At 42.4% G+C, this 24,474-nt stretch overlaps 1 protein-coding gene and 1 long non-coding RNA gene across 7 annotated transcripts in view; both read left to right on the top strand.

The window, feature by feature from the left end:
• ERBB4 (erb-b2 receptor tyrosine kinase 4) overlaps nucleotides 1-24,474 on the top strand; it is a 923,012-nt gene that overhangs the window by 68,161 nt on the left and 830,377 nt on the right. The gene's annotated exons all lie outside the window — the stretch shown is intronic.
• Nucleotides 1,781-24,474, top strand: part of LOC142830233 (uncharacterized) — a 35,221-nt gene continuing 12,527 nt past the window's right edge. The window contains exon 1 of the long non-coding RNA XR_012905320.2: nucleotides 1,781-23,828. This is a non-coding gene — a long non-coding RNA (uncharacterized LOC142830233). The remainder of the gene's footprint in view (nucleotides 23,829-24,474) is intronic.

The raw sequence follows: 24,474 nt of genomic DNA, 5'->3' as shown, positions 1-24,474 counted from the left end.
TGTCACAAGGGCCAGACTGAGACCTGCCCTGCCTGTACTGGTGGGGTCCTTGTGAATCTTCAAGGCAAGGGGCCCCTCGTTACAGAAAAGATATGGATGCCTTGGAGAGGAGTCCAGCAATGAAGAAGGGGCTGGAGCACATACTTACGAGCAGAGGCTGAGGGATTTGGGCTTGTTTAGTCTGCACAAGAGAAGAGAGAGGGGGGATTTGATAGCAGCCTTCAGCTACCTGAAGGGGGTTGCAAGAGGACAGAGCGAGGCTGTTCTCGGTGGTGACAGATGGCAGAATGAAGAGCAATGGGCTCAAATTAGCGGGGGAGGTCTAGGTTGGATGTTAAGAAAAACTATGTCACTAGTGCTAGGTCTAGACTACAAGCCTCTTTCAAAAGAGGCTTTTTCGAAAACTTTTTGAAAAAGCATCTTTTGAAAGACAGTCTAGACTACAAGCAGATTTTTTTGAAAAAGCAAGCTGCTTTTTTGTAAGTCTAGATGCTCTTTCGATAAAGCACCGTTTGCATTCAATAGCGCCTTTTTTTAAAGAGTACTTTCAAAAAAAGGTGTTATTCCTCGTAAAATGAGGTTTACCACTATCGAAAAAATGCCGCATTCTTTCAATTTACTTTTGAAAGAAATGCTGCAGTCTAGGTGCAGGTGAAGTTTTTTCGAAAAAAGCCTACTGTAGTCTAGACACACCTTAGGAGGGTGGTGAAGCACTGGAATGGGTTTCCTAGGGAGAGGTGGAATCTCCATCCCTAGAGGTTTTTAAGTCCCCACTTGACAGAGCCCTGGCTGGGATGACTTAGCTGGGGATTGGTCCTGCTTTGGGCAGGGGGTTGGACTCAACCTCCTGAGGTCTTTTCCAACCCTAGGATTGTGTTGTGCTGCCACTACCTCCTTGTGTGAGATCATCTGGGGTGCATAGATTAAGGTAAGAGCCTGACCTCCAAGTGAACCAGACAATTGGAGGCTGATAGGGGTGAATTTCCATCATTGCAACTTCTGGCTGCACAAGCTGTACCCTCCTTGGTCTGGTGCAGCTCATCCAAGAGCTGAGGGGAGTTGGAGGCACCATCTCTTCCCAAGGCAGAATGAGTCTAGCACATGGGGCTTCTGAAATGTATTCTGGTGTTAACTCTTTATAGCTTAAATTGAGTCAATTTTGCTTTCAATTATGTAGAGGCAAATAGCTACAGTTTAGAGCAGCAGTGTTTGCTTTGTGGTGGGTGTGTTTAATATCATCATTGAAATGCCTCAAAAGTAAAACCTAGCTGGTTGTGAGCATTGTCTTCTCATGGGTATTAATCTGCACGAACCCAGTTCATTTGTAATTGAGGGGCACGGGTCTGTACAGAATATGAATACTTTGTCAATGAAAATACTTAGTGTATATTTTAAATTGGTACTTTTATGTGACTATGCAATTTACATGGGAATATGTATCTGTTATCTACTCTGCCCATGTTAATATAGTCTAACAAATATTCTCAGTCTACGGTACACAGGATGAAAAGGACTAATGATTGCTATTGAAATGATAAACATTTCAAAAGACTTAGCTATGAGACTAGGAATGTAAGCGATAAGTTTAGGTTTATCGAGTAGTCAAGTCACTACTCGACTAGTTGCTTTCTCTCCTACCTCCTTGTTGCCTCTGTATCAGAGGCAGCAAGAGGGGAGCAGAAGCTGGTGCTGGGGGAAACCATCTTAAAATCCAGTTTCCTCCCAGCACCATCTATGCGGGAGGGGAAGGGGGAAGACAGGGGAGGCAGAGTCACAGAGGGGGATGGGGCACGAGCCAGGAGTCAGCTGTCCTGGCTCTCTCATGGTCCCAGGCTGCTGTGGCTCTACATTTAAAAAGCAGAGCCATAGTGGTTTGGGCCCAGGCACGGCCAGGACAGCTGATTGCCGGCTCGCGTCTGGTCTGCGCTGAGGTGCTCTGCCTTGTAAATATAGTAAGAACCTAGTGGCTCATTTAAAAGTCAAAGGTGCAGAGGGGCTGGCTCTCAGGTGGGGGGAGCCCCGTTGCAGTTCTACCCGTTGCAGCTCTGCAGTTTAATTGTATTAAGAGTTGGGCAGCAGAACCACTGTGGGGTTAGCTTCCCAGGGTGGCACAAACCAGGACTAAGCAGTTTTGGCTCCCACCAGCCCATCAACTAATATAGTAGTTGATGGATTAGTTGATCATCCACAATTTAACATCCGTATGCGAGACAGAGACAAAGGGAAACTGAGTGTAGAGTGCTCAATATACCCATCATTGGAAAGATCGTTTATTCACGGGGACTAGTTTATATTTTCAAATTCCTGATTTCCCCAGTCACGCATAACCATACTAGTATTGTTTGGCTTGTATGCTGTTCTAGGGCTCTAGCAAGGTACATGGGGACTTGTGTTGTGTTTTTTTTTTCCCTCTAGCTGTCCCATGCGCTCTCCCCTAACGTATACATAACCTTGAATGTGACTATTACAGGGTTAAGGTTTAAGCTCTGTGAGCATTTCTGAGAGTTAAACATGGCCATGGCACTGTTTACAAAAGAGATGCAGCTTTAGCCCAACTGAATCCATGTTTACGTTGGAATGAATACTCACCTCCGCTTTAAGGTATGGGCCCTGCTGTAATAGATCCAGACTTCTTTCTCCATTTTATTTTTAGGTTTTCCACAATGTCTGCTGTCTAACAGCGTGAGGCATTAAGGAATTGTAATAAAACTTTGCCGTTCTTTCCATTCAGCCTTTAGGTCTGGAAATGACAAAGGGGCATTCAACCAACTCAGATTTGCCAGACGGCATTTGCAGATTCCTTCCCACCCTCTGAAAATAGCCTCTCCCAGCTTCTTTTACCATGACATATGGACCAGCTCTTCGGACCTTACTCTGCCAGAGAGAAATCCACCATAACAGGACCATTCCCAGCCAGCAATATACAGCCCGGAGTTATATAAACGGGCTGGATTAAGGGAAGAGATCCATACTTTTGTCACAAAGTTGGATGTTAGAGTGCTGTGAATGTAAATATAACTCTTAAAGAAGGAGCACCCTCTGGCATTTAAAATATGGCTACAATAGAGCACATACAGTGTAATTAGGATAAGGACTTCCTCATTCTGAAACTAAATGAAACTCCTCTGACTTTTAAAATGAATGCGTTCTGCCACTGGAGAATTCTAGAGACACACTTGTCCCCTACCTTTCTCCAATATTCTGCTGCTACCCAAGCACAGAGGTAACGAAAGAAGCGCCATGGGATTTACAAAGCACAAACTCAAAGTTTCTAAAAATCATATCTGAAAATAAGTCAGATTTTGGCATAATTTTATGTTCATTAATCTGCTCTGGATGATGACTATTGCCTTTACCTAAATCTACAGCTTCTTCATGAATTCAGATGGCCCGTTTCTTTTGATATTTAGCATTGTACCATCGTACTGTTACAGCTTTGGATTTCAAAGCAGCCTCTGTTTTACCAGCAATCCAGTGACACAGAGCAGGTTTGGTTGGGTTGCTAGCAAAACCAAAGTTGGAATGCATGGGAATCTGTGGTATTACTGGCCATTGCTTTATCACTGCACAACTAATTCAGCCTTATGCTGTGCAGTTCTCCAAATACTTCAGCTGTACTGGGAAAAAGACATTGTGGATGCTCATCAATATCTAGGAAATTGTCTCCACCCCTTTTCCTTAATTTAATTTGTCTTGTGTCTGCAGCAGATACTTTAAAGGATTTCAGTGCTCTGCCTTACCCCTGTGGAAACTGAGAGCAGAGCCCATGGAAAATGCTGCTGCTGATGCACAAGGAATTGGAGCATAGAGTTTTGGAAGTGTTGACAAGCTCTTTGCTGTGGTGTAAATTACGATATTAAGTGCAAGGACGTGAAGACTCAAGCCCCATTTCGGCTTATGAGCATCTGTTGCATTGAAGAGGGCATGTCTCCATGGAGAAGACGGGGGCACGTCTAGAAGGAATACAAAATTCAAATGTATGTGGAAAATGTTGGCTAATTAATTATTCTTTGTGAATTAACGGTTTATCAGAATAGGCTTCCTATTTGTTTGACAACACAGCTGACATTTTTCACCTTCTCAGTGAAATCCCAAATAGATTCCAACAGCACCGCTGCCATTGGGCCCTGAGCTTTTGGAAGGGGTATCTGCTTGGGCTGGCATTTCCTAGCTAAAAGCTCATCAGTGCCTTTCAGTTGGATCATATAATATGGGCTAGCATGTGAAAAAGGAGTCAACTCTCAGTATTATAATACCACAGCATCCTGGTGCATTGTAGGCACCTTGTATACAGACAAACTATCCCTGCCAGGAGAGTTTAAAAACTGACTCTGGGAAAGGAGAAGGGAGAGTTGGAAGTAAAGTAAATGAGCAATGTTCTTGTATGATGCTGATGACTTGATGAGGGAATGCAAAAGGAAAAAAGTGGTGGGGCACGAGTTCTGTGGGACATGTACAGAAAGGACAGCTACTAGGTAGCAGGTTTAAAACACACAAAAGGGAGTACTTCACGCAGCACATGATTAACCTTTGGAACTCCTCACCAGAAGGTTTTGTTAAGGCCAGGACTTTAACAGAGTTAGAAAAGAGCTATATAAATTCGTGGAGGTGAGGTCCATCACTGGTTGTTAGCCAGGATGGGTGGGAATGGTGTCCCTAGCCTCTGTTGGCCAGAGGCTGAGAAGGGGTGCAATAGGGGTGGGATTGCTCAATGATTCCCTGTTCTGTTCACTCCCTCTGGGGCATCTGGTATTGGCTGCTGTCGGCAGACAGGATACTGGACTAGATGGACCTTTGGTCTGACCCAGTATGGCCATTCCTATGTTCTTAGCCACCCAAAGAGACATGGGAGGAACAACCAAACAGAGGACCATGTTGGGACAGCTGAATGAGGACATGATTCTGTAAAATTTGGGAAAGGCCTGCAATATCAGTGGCAGTTGGAGGTGAAGAATGAAGCCTAGAGAAAAGGTCCTGACATGATGTTGAAAAGGTTTAGAACCCTTCAAAGGCATGGCTTCCTTGATGTGGAGGAGGAAAAGGAGGAATGCAGACTGGATGGAATCCAGACAACTGTTGTAAATGCTCTTTTGGTCTGGTTGGAAAGAAAGAAGGAAGAAGGCAATGGGGTGGTGATAGCAAAAGTATTTAGCGAGATAGCTGAAGGAGTCAAGGATAGTTGGAGAATCATTTCACAAGTGAGTTGAAAGAGGACAGTGCCCGGAAGAAATGTTTGCATGTTAGTGAAATCTGGAATATCGTGTTCAGGCAGGAGGGTGGCCAGCAGGAAGAATGGGTGTTAAGGAGAAGGAGCTTGGCAGTAGGTGAAATCGGGAGAAGTTTGCTTTAAGATCATTTTGGGGACCTGACTGCAGGGTTGATGGTCAAACAGAGGCCAGAAGTGAGGAGAGGTATAAACTGGACTGAACTCTTAAATAAAGAGTTCATTTTAAATGCTACGAACTTGTCTACCTCCTCCCACCCCGATAGTCCACATATGTAAAATGTTGTTGCTAAGTATGGAAGAAATGCAAATGCAGGTGATTTTCTTGATCGAAAGAAAAAGATGAGCTAAACAAAGGCTCTTCATCTGATTGGTGGAATGAACCAAATCAGATTTATAAAGCCTTGAAGAGGTAAAATAGCTAGATCTTTCTGTAGATTAGCAGTTCTATCTGTGTTGGGTTCACTGCCATCAAAGCATTTTAAATTATTTAACCACAAACTGAACAGATTTTTCCCCATCTTTTAAAAATCAAAACAATCTTGTAACAGAAAATGAGGACTCTCAAAATGTTAGCAAGATTCAATTGCTGCAATTTGCACAGAAAACACTTTCCGAAAATCTGCTTCATCTGTTTGGCTTCTTCCTTCAATACGTTGCTGTGTTTTTCAAAGAGAAACATTTTTTTCCCCACCAAACTTTGAGGGTGAACAAAGAGAGAGCTGCTCCTTTGCCCGTTACCTTGAAAAAGTATGGGAGCGCTGGGGTCCCTCTGCAAATCAGGCTTAGGAACATGATGCCCAAGGAGAAACCTGCCCATTCCTGAGTCTCAAGTTAATCCTTCACAGGCGTCTCAGATTCTTGGAAGAGGCTTGGATTGTGGCAGGGTTGCAGTCCAGATTGTTTCAGTTGACTCTGATCTTTAGCTAGGCATTGCAACTGATTTGTTCCTAAAAGTAGAAATAGGTGGATTTGAAACCTCTTCATGTCTAAACACTGCTGAACCTTGAGCTTGTTTGAGATTTCATCCCAGGTTGAAATTCACAAATGGCCCTTGCCATAAGAGAAAGCAGAACATTTGCTTTGAATATCTGCAGCTTGAAGGTGTTACAGATATAGATCTAGACCTAAGACTTGTACAGGCCAGCTGACAGGAAAACTGCAGTGTGAGTGTGAGTGTGCAAAGGGGGCAGTTGTCCTGGGGTCCAGTGATTCAAAGGGACCAGGGCTTCCAGCCACTGCTACTGTGGCAGCCTGGGCCTCTTTGAATCAGTGCTGTAGCAGCATGCTGGGTGCGCCTCGTGGCTCTGAGGGCTGTGGGATGTGCCGAGCTTAGGGTGGCTTTGAGGGCTGCCTACCCTAGCTCTGTCTATTCTGCCAGAGGGCCTGCCCTTCCCCCCACCTTGCCTGGGAGTTTATGGTGTCTGTTATGAAACAAAGGGGCCTAAATTAAATGTTGCCACTCAAGAAAGGGCTCTGGGAGTCCTTGGGGAACATTCTTAAAAGCCGGCTCCCTTCGCACACCGCCTCCTGGGGAGCTGACTGTTGCACCCTGTGTAACCGCTGAAATAGGTTTTGACGGGTCAGTTACTTAATGAAGTGCATTTTAACTATGTGCAGATGTTTCCCATCTCAAAAAAAAAAAAGCATTGAAATTAGAAAAGATGATCGCCTAAGAAAAACAATAAGGGGTGTGGAACCAGATGTCCCCTGAGGAGAGATTAATAAAACTGCCAAGTGGAACCTGCAGTCCCAAAGAGATGACTAAGAGGGGCTGTGACAGAGGTCTATGAAATCATGACTGGTGTGCTGCATTGCCTTTGTTTCCGATGTGGCCTAGGAATGGCGAGTTGGACTAGGACTCAGGTGACTTATTTATGGCTCTGTCACTAGCCTGCTGCATGACTCTGGGCCCAAGTCTCGTCTTCTCCTCTTGTGCCTCAGTTTACCCATCTGTGAAATGGAGATAATTGTATTGACTACTCTTTATGAATGACTTGGAGGGTTTTAGAAACATTTTATTAAGAACCAATAAAACATGAATGCCCATGACTTATTACCTATTCAGGATCAATTTAACTGGTTTGTTGAATATTAAGATTCAGGCTTGTTAGCTGGGGAGCCCCTTTATTCTGAGTACACTAAAAAGTGTGACCAAATGTCAAAATACCTATAACTTTTTGATTCGTCTCACATGTACGTAATCATTGTGAAAGCTTTTCCACTATAGGAAGAGCCCACACATTACTATATCACAATCCCATAGGAAGAGAATCCACACCCCTCCAGTAACGTGCAATGCAAAGTATTTCTGCTACCCATAAAAAACAAATCAATTTGTTCAGTTTAAACTGTGCATTCTTGATGGGTGCTTTACCTATGCAGATCAGGAATCTTTAGAAAGCTGGGTGTTTTGGCATAAGATGAATCTCTTTAATTTTTGTATTATCAGCTTTGATCCTCTGCAACTTCAGTAGCACCAGTCATGTCAGTCATCAGTGTGCTCTGTTGTGTTATCAGGATCAGTTCCTTTATATGCAGTCATGGCCCTATAAAACAGCGATGTCTGAGAGGAAATCATAGGTCTGTTGTTAGCCATATTTTATATGCCAAGCATTTGTAATAAAAAGATGTGCCTTGCTGATAAGACTGAGTGATTAATTTGCAAGCCAGGGAGTAGCGAGAGTGTTCTAACAATTATCATATTTGACAGATTAAAGACCACACTAGGATACCTATTGCCCTGGGAGTTTATTTACAGTTCTTGATCTGCTTCAGACAAAGGATTCATGGTGTGACAGTTATGATGAACTGCCTTGCTAACCCTCTCACGCTGAAATCAAGACCAGTTGGACTCTCTTGCCCTGGTTTTTCTTATTCAGGGACCCAGTCCTGGCAAGGGTAGTGCTCAGTTTGCCTATTAAAGTGAGTCAAAAACTTTGGGTCTGATGAATCCTGAGCTTTTCAAGATCCAGATACAAACATTGTAATCTGGGCCAATCAGTAAATTGAACCTTAAGAAAATTATCTTCACTGACCTCAAAACTTCACATTGCTGCTAGGGTGAGGGGTTAGGGATTTCCAAAGTGGTTTGTTGTTGTTTGTTCATTTGTTTGTTTTTGGGTTTTTTTTGGCGGGGAGAGGGCTGGATGGGTTAGCCATATAACATGAAAAGAAACTTATGCTCAGAATGTGGGTGCTCAATCTTTTCTGAGAAGCAGGCCCCTTGGGAACTTCACATGAGTTACCTCTAATCACTGATAACTAAGGGCTTGTCTACATTGGGGAGTTACTTTGAAATAATAATTCTCCTCATTTTGAAATCATAGAATACTAGGGCTGGAAGGGACCTCGAGAGGTCATACAGTCCAGTCCCCTGCCCTCATGACAAGACCCAGCACCACCTAGACCATCCCTGATAGACATTTATCTAACCTACTCTTAAATATCTCCAGAGATGGAGATTCCACAACCTCCCTGGGCAATTTATTCCAGTGTTTGACCACCATGACAGGTAAGAACTTTTTCCTAATGTCCAAACTAAACCTCCTTTGCTGCAGTTTAAGCCCTTTAATACTTGTTCATCTTGGCCTCTGAGGATAGAACAAGTTTTCTCCCTCCTCCTTGTGACACCCTTTTGGTTACCTGTAAACGGCTATCATGTCCCCTCTCAATCTTCTCTTTTCCAAACTAAACAAGCCCAGTTCTTCCAGTCTTCCTTTATAGGTCATGTTCTCTAGACCTTTAATCATTCTTGTTGCTCTTCTCTGAGCCTTCTCCAATTTCTCCACATCTTTCTTGAAATGTGGCACCCAGAACTGGACACAACACTCCAACTAAGGCCTAATCAGTGCAGTCTAGAGCGGAAGAATGACTTCTCGTGTCTTGCTCACAACACATCTGTTAATGCACCCAGAATCATGTTTGCTTTTTTTTTTTGCAACAGCGTCTCACTGTTGACTCATATTTAGCTTGTGGTCTACTAGATCCCTTTTTGCTGTACTCCTTCCTAGACGGTCGCTTCCCATTGTGTATGTGTGAAACTGATTGTTCCTTCCTAAGTGGAGCACTTTGCATTTGTCCTTATTAAACTTCATCCTATCTACCTCAGACCATTTCTCCTATTTGTCCAGATCATTTTGAATTATGACCCTAGCCTCCAGATTAGTCGCAACCCCTCCCAGCTTGGTATCATCTGCAAACTTAATAAGAGTACTTTCTATGCCGATATCTAAATCAGTGATGAAGATATTGAACAGGACCGGTCCCAAAACAGACCCCTGCGGAACCCCACTTTTTAGTACTTTCCAGCAGGATTGTGAACTGTTAATAACTACTCTCTGGGAATGGTTATCCAGCCAGTTATGCACCCACCTTACAGGTGAAGTAAATAGGATGAAGTTTAATAAGCCCCATCTAAGTTGTATTTGCCTAGTTTATTGATAAGAAGGTCATGCAAGACCGTATCAAATGCCTTACTAAAGTCTAGGTATACCAAGTCCACTGCTTCTTCCTTGTCCACAAGACTCGTTATCCTATCGAAGAAAGCTATCAGATTGGTTTGACATTTGTTCTTTACAAATTCATGCTGGCTGTTGCCTATCACCTTATTATCTTCCAAGTGTTTGTAGATGATTTCCTTAATTACTTGCTCTATTATCTTTCCTGGCACAGAAGTTAAACTGACTGGTCTGTAGTATCCTGGTTGTTCTTATTTCCCTTCTTATAGATAGGCACTATATTTGCCTATATAACATAGCGAACCAGCACACGGGTGAGCCCGTTATTTTGGAATAAGAGACTGGTTATTTCAAAAGAGTAAGTCCTGCTTTCCTTGGGGAATAAGCCTATTTTGAAATATTTCAGGAGTCATTATTTCAAAATAAGTTACTTTGAAAAACCCTCCCAGTATAGACATAGTTGAACATGTTGACCTGTGTCCTTTTCTTTCTAAAATGTTCACACTATTTTTTCCCAACTATTTTATCCATTCTGACAGTGATCAGTCCCAGTTTGAATAACTTGTGATCTGGGTTTCCTCCTGCCTCTTTCCCCTTCCCCTTCCACAGAGCACAGAAAACAACTCTGCATGTTAGAAACAGTTGACTATGCATAGTTCGTGAAAGGTCAGTTAGCCTGTATGGTAACTTCTCCTTCTCATTCCTTTCATACCTTTCTGCCTAGTCATGAACCCCCCCCACAATTTTTTTTTCTACAGCAGAATGAATGATGGTTTCTGCACCTAGTAAACTAAAAAAAGGGACTTGAAGGTTCACAATCCATGCAATGCACAAACGCGGTGCTGGGAACAGTGTCATTCTTGTTCTGATTGTATTTAACTCTTTCCTTTTACTTGTAAGCTGCCCATTCCCTGCATCATCTATAAAGTTAGCAGGCATGGTGCACAGAGAGGCCCTGGGGCAATGAGACAGAAATGAAAGGAATGTAAACTGGTACCATATTGTATTCATGCATGTACCCCTGGGCTACAATTCAGCTGTCCCGTGACATTGGGCCTATGGCTTTGGATAATATCATGGCCAACAGCATATAATTATGCACAGCATTAGGTTTTTTTGTAGTTTTATAAGCCACAATGCTTGAATTTTTGGACACCTGCTCTTGTATTTTTTTTAGTCTTTCATTGTGTGCGCTTACGTATCACTGGACCACATGAAACCCATTACTACTTGTCCTTACCTTCAGTGGTCGTGGAGGGAAAAAAAATCAATCCCTGTATTCCTCCTCATAGTCATTAACACAGTGGTTTTCAAATGACACAGCTGAAGAAATGTGTTGATTCCCACGACCCAACATAATTTGACTAGAGTATGGGCTCTGGGTGGGGCTGAGGTTGGGAGCTTTGGGCTGTAGGAGGGGGCTCCAGCTTTGGAGGGGGATAGGGCTTCGTCAGGAAGGGCTTACCTTGAGCGGTTTCTGGTCTACAGTGCAGTGGGCGGGGGGCGGGGGTAAAGCAGCTTTCTGCCTCTCCTGGCACCGCAGATCTTGCTGCACCCAGAAGCAGCCAGCAGCAGGTTCCCAGCCAATAGAAGTGCAGAGCTAGCGGTCCATGCCTAGAAGCCATAACTGTTTTTGGCTGCTTCTGGGACACAGCCAGGACAGGTGGGTAGCTGCCTTAGCACCCCTGCTGGTCACCTGATCCCCTTGCAGCACTGACCCACTGTACCTGAAATTCCATGGCCCAGAACTGGGTCACAACCTGTCGTTGGAAAACCACTGAGCTAAGAAGATAAAATTAGAACTTTGGGCAGAGCAGAGACCTAAGTAGATGAGTGCCATAAATCCGTGTTAATATTAAAACAGTAAGGTAAAGAGGCAAGCTGGAAAAGAGAGAGACTATCCTCTTACTGGTCATATGCTAGAAAAGTCCAAACAGGGAGGAGGGGTGGAGAATAGCAGCCTATGAAGTTCTACGACCCTTACCTGGGCTTACCAGATTGAAAAATTCTGGTGCAGATAAATAATGCAGCAAATGTAACAATGAAAATGATCCAGCACCACAAAAGAGGCCAGCTCCTATCTTCCTCAAAAAGCATGAATAGCAAACTCTTGGATTTCTAGGTTTTCTAAACTCTTTATTTTGGCTCCCTGGTTTCTCCTAGGATGCAGCAAAGAATGCCCATGCCTGTTGTGTATGTACAAACATGGGCTGCTTCTCTCTTTTTTTTTTTTTTTAAAGTTTGCATCTTTTATAGATTAAAGAAAAGAGCCCAGAGCTTTACACTGCCTCTGTGGTGCACTACTCCCAGGACAGACTGACTGAGGAGGACACATGCTACTTGATGCAATCTGCTTCATTTTTATTCCCATCTTAAATGCTTTTCGAGAAGTTCTCTCCTTATTTATGCCTTTCAATCCCAATAATTTCAATGGTTCTCTGCTGCCTTGCGGCAGGGTGTGTATGCGTGCCCCCAACTGTCCAGTGCAGCACCCCGGGGTGGCTTCTTGCCATCTCCGACCTCCTCTTCATTGGTGTTTCTATTCCTCCATGTTTCTTTCCCTGCAAATATCAGCATGGCTTCAGTATAGTTTAAAGACATCCCTTGGGAAGTTGGATTGAGAAGCCCTTTGAAAACACGGCACAAGTCCTGTGATGTGACTGTGGGTAGGAGGTTATGTCTTTCCCCAGAGATCATTTTAATATTAATTCCCTTTCTGTTGACGGGGCATTAAAATACTTCTGGCATAGACAGATTTGCCTAGACAGATTTGCCTATCAAAGTATGAGACATAAGACTTTTGATTATTGCCCTGTTTTCCTGATTATCTTATTTTCAATCCTCTGTGGCTAGGTAGATATTTAATATAATTCCGCCACTTATTTTATCTTAGTGTCATTACATTGAGAGCATAAACTAGTAGTTTTGACTATTTGATTTGAAAGTGGTGACTTCCGAACTCCAATTTTTGTAGAGGTTAATATCAAATTGAAAATGTAAAGTTGTTTGGATTAAGTGACACATCTCATATATAATTCATTAAGGAATGTTTGTGAAGTTATGGGTCAGAAAACTCTTCCAAAACTGGCCTGAATTCATTTTTTTACCAATTTGCTTGTCTTTCAAATACTGTTTTTGTTTAAGATTTGATTTCTCCCTTTTTAATAACTGTAGTTATCTAGAATTTCTGTCTACTTTGTCATCTGCAGACACGAAATGTTTTTGTCAGCAATATACAGTGGATTGCATTGCATGATGGGCACAAGGCTTGGTGCTTTTGCAAGTCCCGCCCAAAATGTTCATTGATAATTCCAAATAACAAAAAAAAGTGTGCTACGCTGACTCAGGTCCATCTAATGAGGTATCTGTCTTTGACCGTGGGCAGTATCAGAAAACTCCTTCATTTTTGGAAACTGTACTGTTTTGGAATAATTAGAAAAAATCCTTCTTACTTCCTATTAACTACAGGTTGGCAGTCTTCCATTGTTTTTGGTTGATGCCGTTATAATTTTTGAGGTTCTCAATTTAATTTGTGGATGATTCACAAACAAAAGAGAGGGAGAGAAATACGTTGCATGTACTTTTCATGTGAATAATTTGTCCCAAACTAATGCTGCTGCTGATAATGAACTGGTTAACACATTATGCTGTGTCTGTACTTAAAAGCTTCAAGTGGCACAGCTGGATTGGGAAAGATCTCTTCCATCAACATAAAAAACCCAGCTCTCCAAGTGGTGGTAGCTATCTACGTATGTGGGGGAGCATCTGCCACTGATGCAGTACATGAGTGCTGGCAAAAGTAATGTCATGGATGTTACTCTGGATGTTTCTCTTATACCCCTTAGCTACAAGAGTTGTGCTGAGGTAAGTACTAATGCTGACATGACCTTACGAGACTGCTTTTTAGGCTGGCATGAGACTGAGACACAATACAGTAGAATCCCAGAGCTACAAACCCCAGAGTCACAAACTGACTGGTCACCCCCACAGTTCTATTTGGAACTGGAAGTATGCAATACATTACGGCACTGTGTTAAATGTCAACTACTAAAAAAATGAAGGGATCACCTCCAATCTTGAGGTGTTTGCAACTCTAAGGTTCTACCGTACTGCTAAAAATGAAAAAATAGAGTCCAGAGTCTTTTTATTATTATTTTTATTTTGTCTTGAGAAGAAATGGGTAGCTAGTAGCAAGTGATTGGGTTTAAATTAGTTCTGCCAGATTTTTTTATTAATCTTTGCCCTCCTCTTTCTCTAGTAAGTGATAACCAAGTTAAGACAAAGAATTGTGAATTGCTGAGATCCTGAATGCTTTGAGGCAAATATATTTTTTCAGACCCATTGGAAATATCTGTTTGTTGCAAACTCTTTGCAACTAGCCCCACATCTGATGTGGCTGGCAAAGCTATAACAAGTAACACTAATGCCAGCCAACAGAAAGAATGGTCAAATGGTTGTTATTCCAATAATTTAGTTCATTTGTTATTACTCTTATGCCAGGTTTGTTCTCATGAGGCTTGTTACATGGAAATCTGTAATATCCATTATTTTTTCCTCTTTGAAGTTCTTCTCTCCTGAGACCAAAAAAATATGAACAACTTGAATGCTCTAAATTATTTAAATCTTGTCCGTTCTTTGTGCTCTTTGAACTTACTGAGCCATGGACATTGTAACAGTCAATCTCCCCTTAAATTTCTTTTAAAAAATTAGTTTATATGACGAAAAACAGATCCATATTAGGACACAAAATGAATTGTTATTTTTATTGTAACTAAATGTAACACATCGTAGATTTGGTTTGGTTCTCCCATAGTTTAACACCAGAACTAAATCTGGGGTGGAGTGGGATGGACATGACAAAACTATTGCTTTAATTCTCTGTCAATAACGGACAGTTCAGGACGTTTATCCCTCTCTCTGTTCCGGTGTCTTCCGGGAAGCACCCCACCAACAGTCAGTCCTGATTGAAGTCTCCATGTTGCCATTTTTATGTGGGAACAAAGATAATTGGTATATAATGTAATACAAGGGCGGAAATTCAGAATAAAAAATTAAGGACACTAGACCCCTCTAGCTGAGGGAAAAATGTGCTTTAGGAAGTACCTTTATCATAGCATAACTATGACTCCACTTTCTAAGCTCCTTGGGCCAAATCCTCATCTGGAAAAAATAATTGACTTCAGTGGCATTGCCCCAGTTTACCCCAGCTGAGGATTTGGCCAGCTGTAATTCCTAGAATGTTACATTTTCTATCCAAGCTGTCTCAAGACACTCTCTGGTTGGTTTCCCAGGTTATGTGCTCATTTTCTGGTAGCCAAGAGCCACCGCAGCCAGTGTCCCATTGGTGGTAGTGATTACCTGAGAACGTACCAAGCTCGATGCTAGAAATGGATCCGGATTTTTACTTATTCAGTCGCACGCCATTATAATTAAACATCCCACATGAAGAGGCTGCAATTCTGACACTTCTACAACCAAACTTTTTAGGCTAACTTCTATATAAGGTGATATCTGTGTTTTTTCCTCTTGTGGACTGAGGGTGGCATCTCATTTTTTCCATTTATTAATGTTGATATGAACATTACTATGAACATTCAATTAAGGGTATCTCTTGTTTTCACTGGCCTCTTTTTTGAGCTCAAAGTTTTGGCTAATCTGTAGTTTTAGCAAACTAAAAGTGCCAGAGCTCTGTCACAATATCCACATGTGATAACTGCAAGTCCAGTTAGAACACATAGATTCACACCCTGGTTTGCCATGCAGTAACTTGTTGCGTCGACAAGCCCTTAAGTACTGCAACTCCAAACTTGTGAGCCTTATTTAGTGCCTGCACCCTCTTAGGACCACTCTGACAACTGTAGAACAGGTGGCAGGATCGGGGTATTGGGTGGTTCACGTTGCTGCTGCTGATGATGAAAAATGAGAGAGAAAAGTAATGCCTTAGCCCTCCCTTTTGGCATAAAATCTCCTGATATTTCATAGGTTTCTTTATCCAATATTTTGGCACATTTTTTCCTTTCATCAGACATTGAACCCTTTGTTCTCATATGCTCTTGCTTTACTGTTACTGCCATGCCACATGTAATTCTGTATGCTACCAGGAAAACCCCGAAGCTAATTGATATTTCTCCACCTGTGTTTCACAGAGGATGCAGTCTGGTTTGAAATTAAGGCCTGATTTTAACTTTGCACTCCTATCTTTGGAATCTCAGAAGGTCTAAGTGTGCGTTTAAATGCAACAGGCATCAGGCAGGCCAGCCAAAGAGTTTGCAGGGCCCAAGGTGGCACCGTGACAGTGGAGCTTGACGGGTGGATACTGTAGTTGAAGTCAAACCCAGTTAAGGGGTTACAGAGTCAAGCCCAGCCATCACAAGTCACTTGCTGGATGCATTGCACAATACACTGGCCAGGTTCTCTGCTGAGTTGTGTGACTCTCCCCACCATATGGATGAAACACAATCTGTGGCAGACAGAGAAAGGCGAGCAGCTCGGCTGCATTCTGGCTCACTAGAGCTGTCAACACATACGCAGGCTGAGCCAGCTCCCGCAGCCTTGCCTACGCAGCCAGACTGGGGCCCAGATGACTACAGGGACTCCAGCTGGTGCGGTGGCAGGGTGCCGAGCTGAGAGGCTGGCCGGGAGGGTGTGGCCATCTCCTGCGTGAAGGCCAGAGAGGAGCCACAGCGGCAACTGCATGGCAGTGCAGGTGACCAGCTTGTTCAGCGCCAGGTCCTGCTGCAGTCCCTTGTACTTGGGCTTGATGGAGCCAGGGGCCTGTGGCAACCGCCTTGCTTGCCTCGCTCTAAGTGTGGGTCTGATGAGCATACACTCTAAGACCCCTTTACTCAACCAAAGCAGTGTACAAAGGACTTCTGGTAAGTGAGAATCTGGGCCTTTGGTTCAATGCAAGGATAGGGAACCTTGCATGGACTCGCCTCCCGAGACTCTCACCCAGCATTGGAGAACCTGCCTAGCCATCCCCATGCAGGGCTGGAACATACGAACGTCTACTATCTTGGGCAGACTCTGATGAGCTAGGGACTGTGGGGAGTGTGTTTTCCTTCTCAGTCGGGGGCCATGTCAAAGAGGTGGTTTTGGTCTTCTGATTCTCATCTGGGTGCGGCCCCCAACTCAAAAAGGTTCCATGCCTCTGGTTTAATGTACAGTGCAGGTTGGAAGGCATGAAGAGTTGATGTAGAAATCCTACGTTTATAATATACTGGCAGTTGGTTGGAGCTTTTAGAAAATTTTACACTTACGCATGTGCACACATACATGCGTGCACACACACATATCGTTGTTTTAGACCATATGTTTCATTTAACAGTTAGTCAATGTCTCAAGGAACCTCCCTTGTGAAGAGATCCTCACCCTCTCGTTGCGTTAGAGTATGTATTGTAAACTTCAAGGCAGCAGAATTTATTGGATGGTATATTATAAAAGACCCAGTGTCTACTTTACAAAGTAATCAAAGCTGTAGAACATGGGAAGACAATACTCTTCCATTAGGCTCACAGATGCTGCCTGTCGTTCATTGCTGCTCTTCTCCGACCCGATTGTCCATGTGAATCGTTCAGGAACAAGCAAGAAGAGGCTGGCGGATGAAACGAATAGTTCCTCTATGAGTGGAGGGGGAGGGGACACAATCTAGAAGTGAGTTTCTCAGAGGTCATCCTTTAAAAAAAAAAATATATTGACTGTTTCAGCTTCTCCAGGTATCTAATGAACTCCGCTGCACTGCAAGAGAATAGAGTTCAATAATGTGTAATGATGGCTTAAAAAAAACTAATTGGATTCTTATCAGGTAATCTCTCAATGCACCAGCATAGCTGCTAATTACTGTTATTGGTGGCATTTGGAATTATTGAAGCCTAATCTATCCTTTTAGATTAAAAAAGGACTAGATTTGCAAAAAAAAACTTATTTCAACACTCAGCGGGGTGTGCATTTCAGATATCACTGCAGTGCACCTATTAAATTTTTAGTACCAGATTATGATTCGCACTCAGGGCACCGGAGTTTGCAGAGCAGCATGACCTGAGCAACAATTATTAATTAATCAAGTGCTAAAAGTGCTTAAAAAGATAACAGCAGCCAAATGATAAGAGCCTGACAGGACAGATGGTTTTTATAAGATTACAAATGTGTCAGAGCGTGTATTGTAAAGCAATATCCCTTTCACAGTCATTGTGTTCCATTTCTCTTTATGAAAATATTAGCCATTGATAAATACCCCAGGTCTTAATACCATTAAAACAAATTATTTTTAAATCCTCGTATAGCAATTTACCATACGAATAGCAAGCACTGTGTAAACGTTATCAGACTGGCAACTTATTTTGGAGCGTGTGTGATAAAAACCCTTGTTTCCATCAGTAGTTACTAATGAAGCCAGAATGCTACTGTTGGACCTTATTAATTTACATTACTTCAAAAGAAGGAAAATATGGGTTTTGAGAGCTGGTGGAAAAACAATGAAAATATTCATGTAGAGGAAAAAAAATCAGTGGAATTTTAGCCAACTCTAATTACTTTCATTCTCAAGGGTCACCCATCAGTGCCGCTTGGGTACTTACATAGCCGCTATTAACATGTCATCTGAGTGACTGGCAAATCTGTAGCACGTTAATGCACACGATACCTCTGTGTGTTAGGACTGTGACATTATCTCCATTGTACAGATGGACAACTGAGGCCCAGAGAGGCTGAGGAGATTATGAAAAGTGCCTGGGGATTTTGGGTGCCTACATTTTTGCATTCTTCCCTGGAGACACCTTAAGGCCTGTTGAAAATAAATTGCTAAGCATGTACCCTCAGAAAATCAGTGCAACCCTATTGTGCCAGCATAAAACCAGGTGCAACCCTCCCCTCTCCCGAAACCAGTGGAAAGTCATGCTCACAGAGGAGCTGCAGCAATGCAAGATGGGAAATACTTCCTCCCCAGAGCAATACTAGTTTGGTTTGTGAAAGCTGGCTGTGAAGATTCTCACATGTCCTGGTAGCCTTCATTGTGGGAACTTGGCCACCATTCATAAAGTCAATAGGAACACTCACGATGTTGGTGAGGCAGGGGCCAGCCCTGAAAAGGCCTGGAGAGTAATTTAGTGGCTTACACCTGCAGTTAGCTCCATGTGTTTGTATTGCTACTTCTGTGTGCAGCCTCACTGAGGCAGTTTCATTCTAGCTATTGCAGCTCATGCTTTTAGTTCTGGCAGGACCCTGCATGATTCACAGTGCCAGGCAAGAAGGTAGCCATCAGGTGCAGTTGAATTCCAAAGCTGTCCCCTGTGCAGGACCCTGGAGAAAAGGCGGATAACACCAAGTCTGACCAACATCTCCCAGTGGCGACCCTGTTCTATCATGGAGGTGTGGTATTCTTCTCTGTGTGAGAATGGGTAGAAAGCAAGCCCTGCATATGTTCCCACTTGTATTAATTGCAGCTAACAAAAAGCACAAATAAGTAATTGAAAGAAGAACACAATAGACAATACGTATTTGTAACAACTTTATCATATGCACCAGTGATGCAATTGTTGGTTGGAAATATGGCTCTAATTTTTGTAGTTTCTCTTTATTTTTAGTCTTTGAGTGAGAAATAAGATTAATATAAATAGTGCTTATTGGAGCTTATTAGTAAATCATGCATGAGGGTTAAGTGTCTCACTGTTTCTGTTTAGCTAATAATTTAGTGAAATGAGTTTAATTTCTGTGAGTTCTAATGCATGTGTATTTATTGACTTGCAGTTTTCATTTTTGCCAGTGTGCCTAAGCTACATGTGCTACCCCAAAGGAAAAGCAGTACAACTGGGGGGAGGACAGGATAAGGACTGTTCCTTAAAAATGAAACAGACTTCCCAAGGATGTATCAAAACACAGCTAATAGCAGCAGCTCTGTTGAGGCAGAACATATTGTTATATCACCCTTGCTGTAGATCAGTCATGGAGTTTGACTGTCCCACCTTCCATTACATGCAGTAATAGCGGCTGGTGGAGGGGAAGACACATTTTAGGCACACGACAGTGTAACACCCTATTGCACACTCACTGCACCCCGTTACAGACCTAGCTGGTGACCATGGGAAGTCATTCCTTCCAGGGTTTTTCACATCGCAGGAGCATGAATGAAGTGTAAAATCTGGGTGAGGTTAACATAGTAGCTGTTACTGAGGTGTGGAGCTGTTAATCCAACACCACTGTGTTGGTAATCGAATTAATATATCTGCTTTGATTGATAGCAATCATGGCCCTAAATATATCTGGGTTGATTGGAATTTTAGGACAAGTCATTTAGATGTGCTGTGCCTTTGGTTCTCCAGCTGTATTTTGACACTTAAATACCTCACACGGCAGGAGACTTATTACAGGTTGAATCTCTGTAGTCCATCTCACTCTGGTCTGGCAACGTCCATGGTCCAGTATGATTTTATTTAGCTAGATGTCCACTTACCAAGATTGTGGCCAAGTTTCCTGCAGTCCCAAAAAGCTTGTTTACAGCCATCAGTCCTGGCTCTCTCTTGTTGTTGTTTAGCTCTAATTTACCCCTAGGTATCTTTGAAGAGCCCAGTAAGCAGTGGAAGTATTAGTAATGCTGCTAGACAAAGTTGATCTGCCCTGTGGTCAGCAAATTCTTTGGGTTGGTCCCAGTACCAAAGGGGCTGGATTAGAGAGGTTCAACCTATACCTGAAAGATTGTGAGGTACGCCGATAGTAAAGATGGGGAATTTGACATAATCGGATAAGATCCGGTTCCCGAGGTGACCAACACAGAAGATCAAATTTATCCCTAGTTCAACTCTGTTGGGGGGAAAAAACACATTAGTGAAGAATCTACAAGAAAATGGGTGGGGGGGCACTATTCAACCCCTTACTCAGAGAGCCCACCCTACCCCATTCATGACAGTACTGAGGCCCACCCTCATCTTTAAACATGTGCTTAAGTATGACTATTTTAAGCCGAGAGGTGGGATTTTGCCTAAGTGTTGTTCCAAAGTGGGGACGTGGTCTTTATGTTGTTTTTCCATGTAGTTCCATAGTGTATTATTTGAAACACCCTAATGAACCACTCAATTATCCTGGAGATGGACTGGGTTATCTCTGGCATGGAATTCTGGTGATCCTGTGATTAACACAAATAACATTCCAAGCTGACAGTCCTTTTGGATTTTCTTCATCATGTTGTCATTCCAGAGCCATGGAAGAACTATCTTGTCTCCTAGCTTAAATGCACACCCCTGCCTTGCCTTTCCAAATGTAGAAGCAAGTGCCTTTTTTTAAAACATGGCTCAGTAGCCACCACCTATTTGTGTGGTCATGATAGGGAACCATTCTTGATGTACCACTCTGACTTGTCCCATGAATAAAACATCATTTCTGCTGCTAATTACACTCATTTCCATATCAGTTATACTTTCAAGGTTGGGTTGTGCCAGAGCCTTAGAGTAGAAAACTCTTTGGTATAACAAATTCATACCCAAGTGCTGAATGGCAGGGATATGTTTTAACCCTTAAAAAATGGAGGCTGGAAAAGGGAAGAGACAATGCTATAAATGGATCCATTAGGTAATACGAGAAGATCTCAACCTTGGGAGCGGCATATTCCAAGTGAATTAAAGGGGTGAGGGATAGCTCAGTGGTTAGAGCATTGGCCTGCTAAACCCAGGGTTGTGAGTTTAATCCTTGATGGGGCTATTTGGGGCAAATCTGTCAGGGACAGTACTTAGTCCCCTGCCCTCAGGGCAGAACTGGATGCAGTGACCTCTCAAGGTCCTTTCCAGTTCTATGAAAGAGGATAGATAGTATCATGGGTCTGAAAAAATTAAATTATTTTGAAGGCTTAGTAGGGAAATGTTGGTAGAGATCCTTAACAGGTGAAAGTGAGCATAGTTCCAAGTCTTCACTGAAGATAGACCAGTTTATAGCAACTGGGAGTCTGGCCCCACCGACGTGTTTGGGATTTATTCTGACTTTCACCAGCTGAGTATCTGGACAACTATTATTAATTACGTGTATTACAGTTACTGCTTAAAGGGCCCAGAAGAATTTGCACATGCAGTAGAACCTGAGGGTTACCAACATCTATCTGGAATGGAATGTTCCTAATTCTGAACCAAATATTATGGTTGTTCTTGAAAAAGTCTTCAACTGCACACTCATTTAATAGACCTTTGAAATTTTACTTGGCAGAAGAAAAATGCTGCTTTTAAACATCTTAATTTAAATGAAACAAGCTCAGAAAGTTTGTTCAATCTTTTTTAAGCTTTCCCTTTGTTTTTTAAATAGTTTACATTTAGCACACAACTGGATTGTTTTCCTTTTTGTTTTCTCCTACCTGATTTGCATTCTTCTGGTTCCAAATGAAGTGAGTCTAGAGGAGTTATTCCCCTTTATTTGGCATTGGGGAGGCCACATCTCAAGTATTGCATCCAGGACACATTGGAGATGGTCCAGTAGAGGGCAACCAAAATGATTAGGGGGTTGGAGCACATGACATACAAGGAGCGGCTGAGGGATTTAGGCTTATTTAGTCAATGGAAGAATGGGGAGGAGGCATTATACAGTAGACTTCAACTTCTTGAAGATGGTTTCCAAAGAGATGGAGCCAATCTATTCCCTGTGGTGGGAGAGTATAGTTACTTTCATGCAATGCCATGCCTTTTGTTACCAGAATAAATATTGGACAGGTGACTGGGCATAGATACTCACTAAGTGAAGCTCATAATGTGGTGAAATTCTGTCTTACCATTTTAATTCGAGAGATACCAATTAGAGTAAAGAAACAAAAAAATATACTGATGCAGAGACAAAAGGCCAAATGTGTTGCTGCTTGATGGAAAGATTTGTGTGTGGTGAAGTGAGGATAATGATGGTGATAAATGCACTTGGAGATACAAAAAGATAGGACATTGAAATCATTTACTGTCCTTGTTGTGTGCTTTCTAGTACATTTAGTTTTAGAAAGATCTTGGCACCTTTCTAGCTAGAGACTAATATTTTGTTTTACTACTGTGGATTATGCAGGAATGAAAATATATTCAAAACCTGATGAGCATATTACATTTTGAAGAGAAGTTTCCTGCAGGAGCTATAATTTAGAACAAGTGTTTTATTACAAGATCAGAACTTCTATTAACTTACTGTAATGTTCTCTGGCAGACATTTTTTCGTGAATAGAAGAAAAAATATGTTGAACTAAACTTTATTGGGAATGAAACAGGAATGCTCCAGAATCAAAAGACTCACTAGAGTACTGCTTTAGTGTCAATGTAGCATATTAGGTGCATGTTTGTCCTTGTAAGTGGAGTAATGTTATAGTAACAATTCAATGAGGAGGGCACAAAAATAGCTATGCAGCGTTGTGAAAGCCAAAAGAGAAACCCAGCCATATACCTTTTTAGCTGACTCTTAAGTATTTCAAGGACATTAAAGAAAATGACAGAGTAATTCCACATTCCTTTCATTTCACCAGTTTTTCCATCGACTCTTCTCATTTTACAAATAGAGGGGTGTATCTTTCTACTGCACTAGATTCTTTCCATCTTTACTGTCACTGGTAGTTTTATTCAGCAGGTAACATTATGTCCTAGAGTACAACTTCAGTTTATGGTGATTGTATAGGTTGAACTCTCTAGTCTGGCACTCCATGGTCTGGCAACCTCTGTGGTCCGGCATGATTTTAGTTAGGTGGCAGTTGACTTATCATGGGTGTGGCCAAGTGTCACATGGTCCCATAAAGTTCGTTCACAGCCACCAGTCCTGGCTTAGTGTCCTGGGCTGTTACTTAGCTCTAATTTATCCCTAAATGTCTTCTAAGAGCACATTACACAGTGGAAATGTTGGTAATGTTGAAGTGGAAACGTTGCTCCTGTGGTAAAGCAAACTCTCTGGTTCGGAACCGGTCAGGTCCCACAGGTGCCACACGAGAGAGCTTCAACCTACCAAACTTGAAGGCAATGGTGCTGCTTTAGTATCTGTGAAAGAGTTCCCCATTTGACTTGCAGAACCCCTGTGATTGAGTGTGATGTGCCAGACGGGAAGAACTCAGCTTGACCGTGCAATCCCAGGCTGAGTTGGAAGAGCTTGCTGTTTGGAAATATGCCTTTTACTCCCAAACTGAGCAGATATGGTATGAAAGTCAGCCACGCCTGGTAAGATCCCCATTGTGTAGTGAACTCTGTGTGGTAGAACCTCTGTGCCGTTGTAGGCCCCATTGAAAATTGAGGAACTACATATCTGTAGCATCTTCTTGGTGGTCAGAACATAAGGATTCTAGTCCCTGCTTTAGGAAGACTTCTTAGGTGAGCCACTTAAATGTGCTTTGTTTTCCTCAGTCTTAACAAAAGATAACGTTCACCTACTTGACAGGGTTCTTGTGCAACTAAATTCACTAATATTCAGCAGCACACGGTCTGGCTGTGCAGTGCATCCACTGCATACCCCACAATTTGTTTCCAGCAAAATCCACCTCCCCCTCCAAATTTGGACCTATTGGTTTATACATAAGCCCTCTTACCCGATCCTGGCAGTAACTAGTGTTCCATTTCACATTAACTCACTTCTTCTTATCCAGGCAGCTAATGGGCATACAACTCAGCCAATATTTAGATCCCAAACACACGATACGAAGACCCTTGTAGAACAGTGCTATGGAATGTAATAAGCGTTAAACCCAGGGTTTGAATATAAGTTTAATAGTATTCTATGGAAGTTACACTCAAAACCTATGTAACGTAATGGGGAATGTTGTTCTTTACAAACTGATGGTGTTTTTTTAATCCCCACCCTCACTGATGT

Source organism: Pelodiscus sinensis, chromosome 7 (assembly GCF_052426305.1).
Source record: "Pelodiscus sinensis isolate ZL-2025 chromosome 7, ASM5242630v1, whole genome shotgun sequence".
Lineage (NCBI taxonomy): Eukaryota > Metazoa > Chordata > Testudines > Trionychidae > Pelodiscus > Pelodiscus sinensis.
Note: the sequence above shows the minus strand (reverse complement) of the source record. Positions and strands in the feature narration are given on the sequence as shown.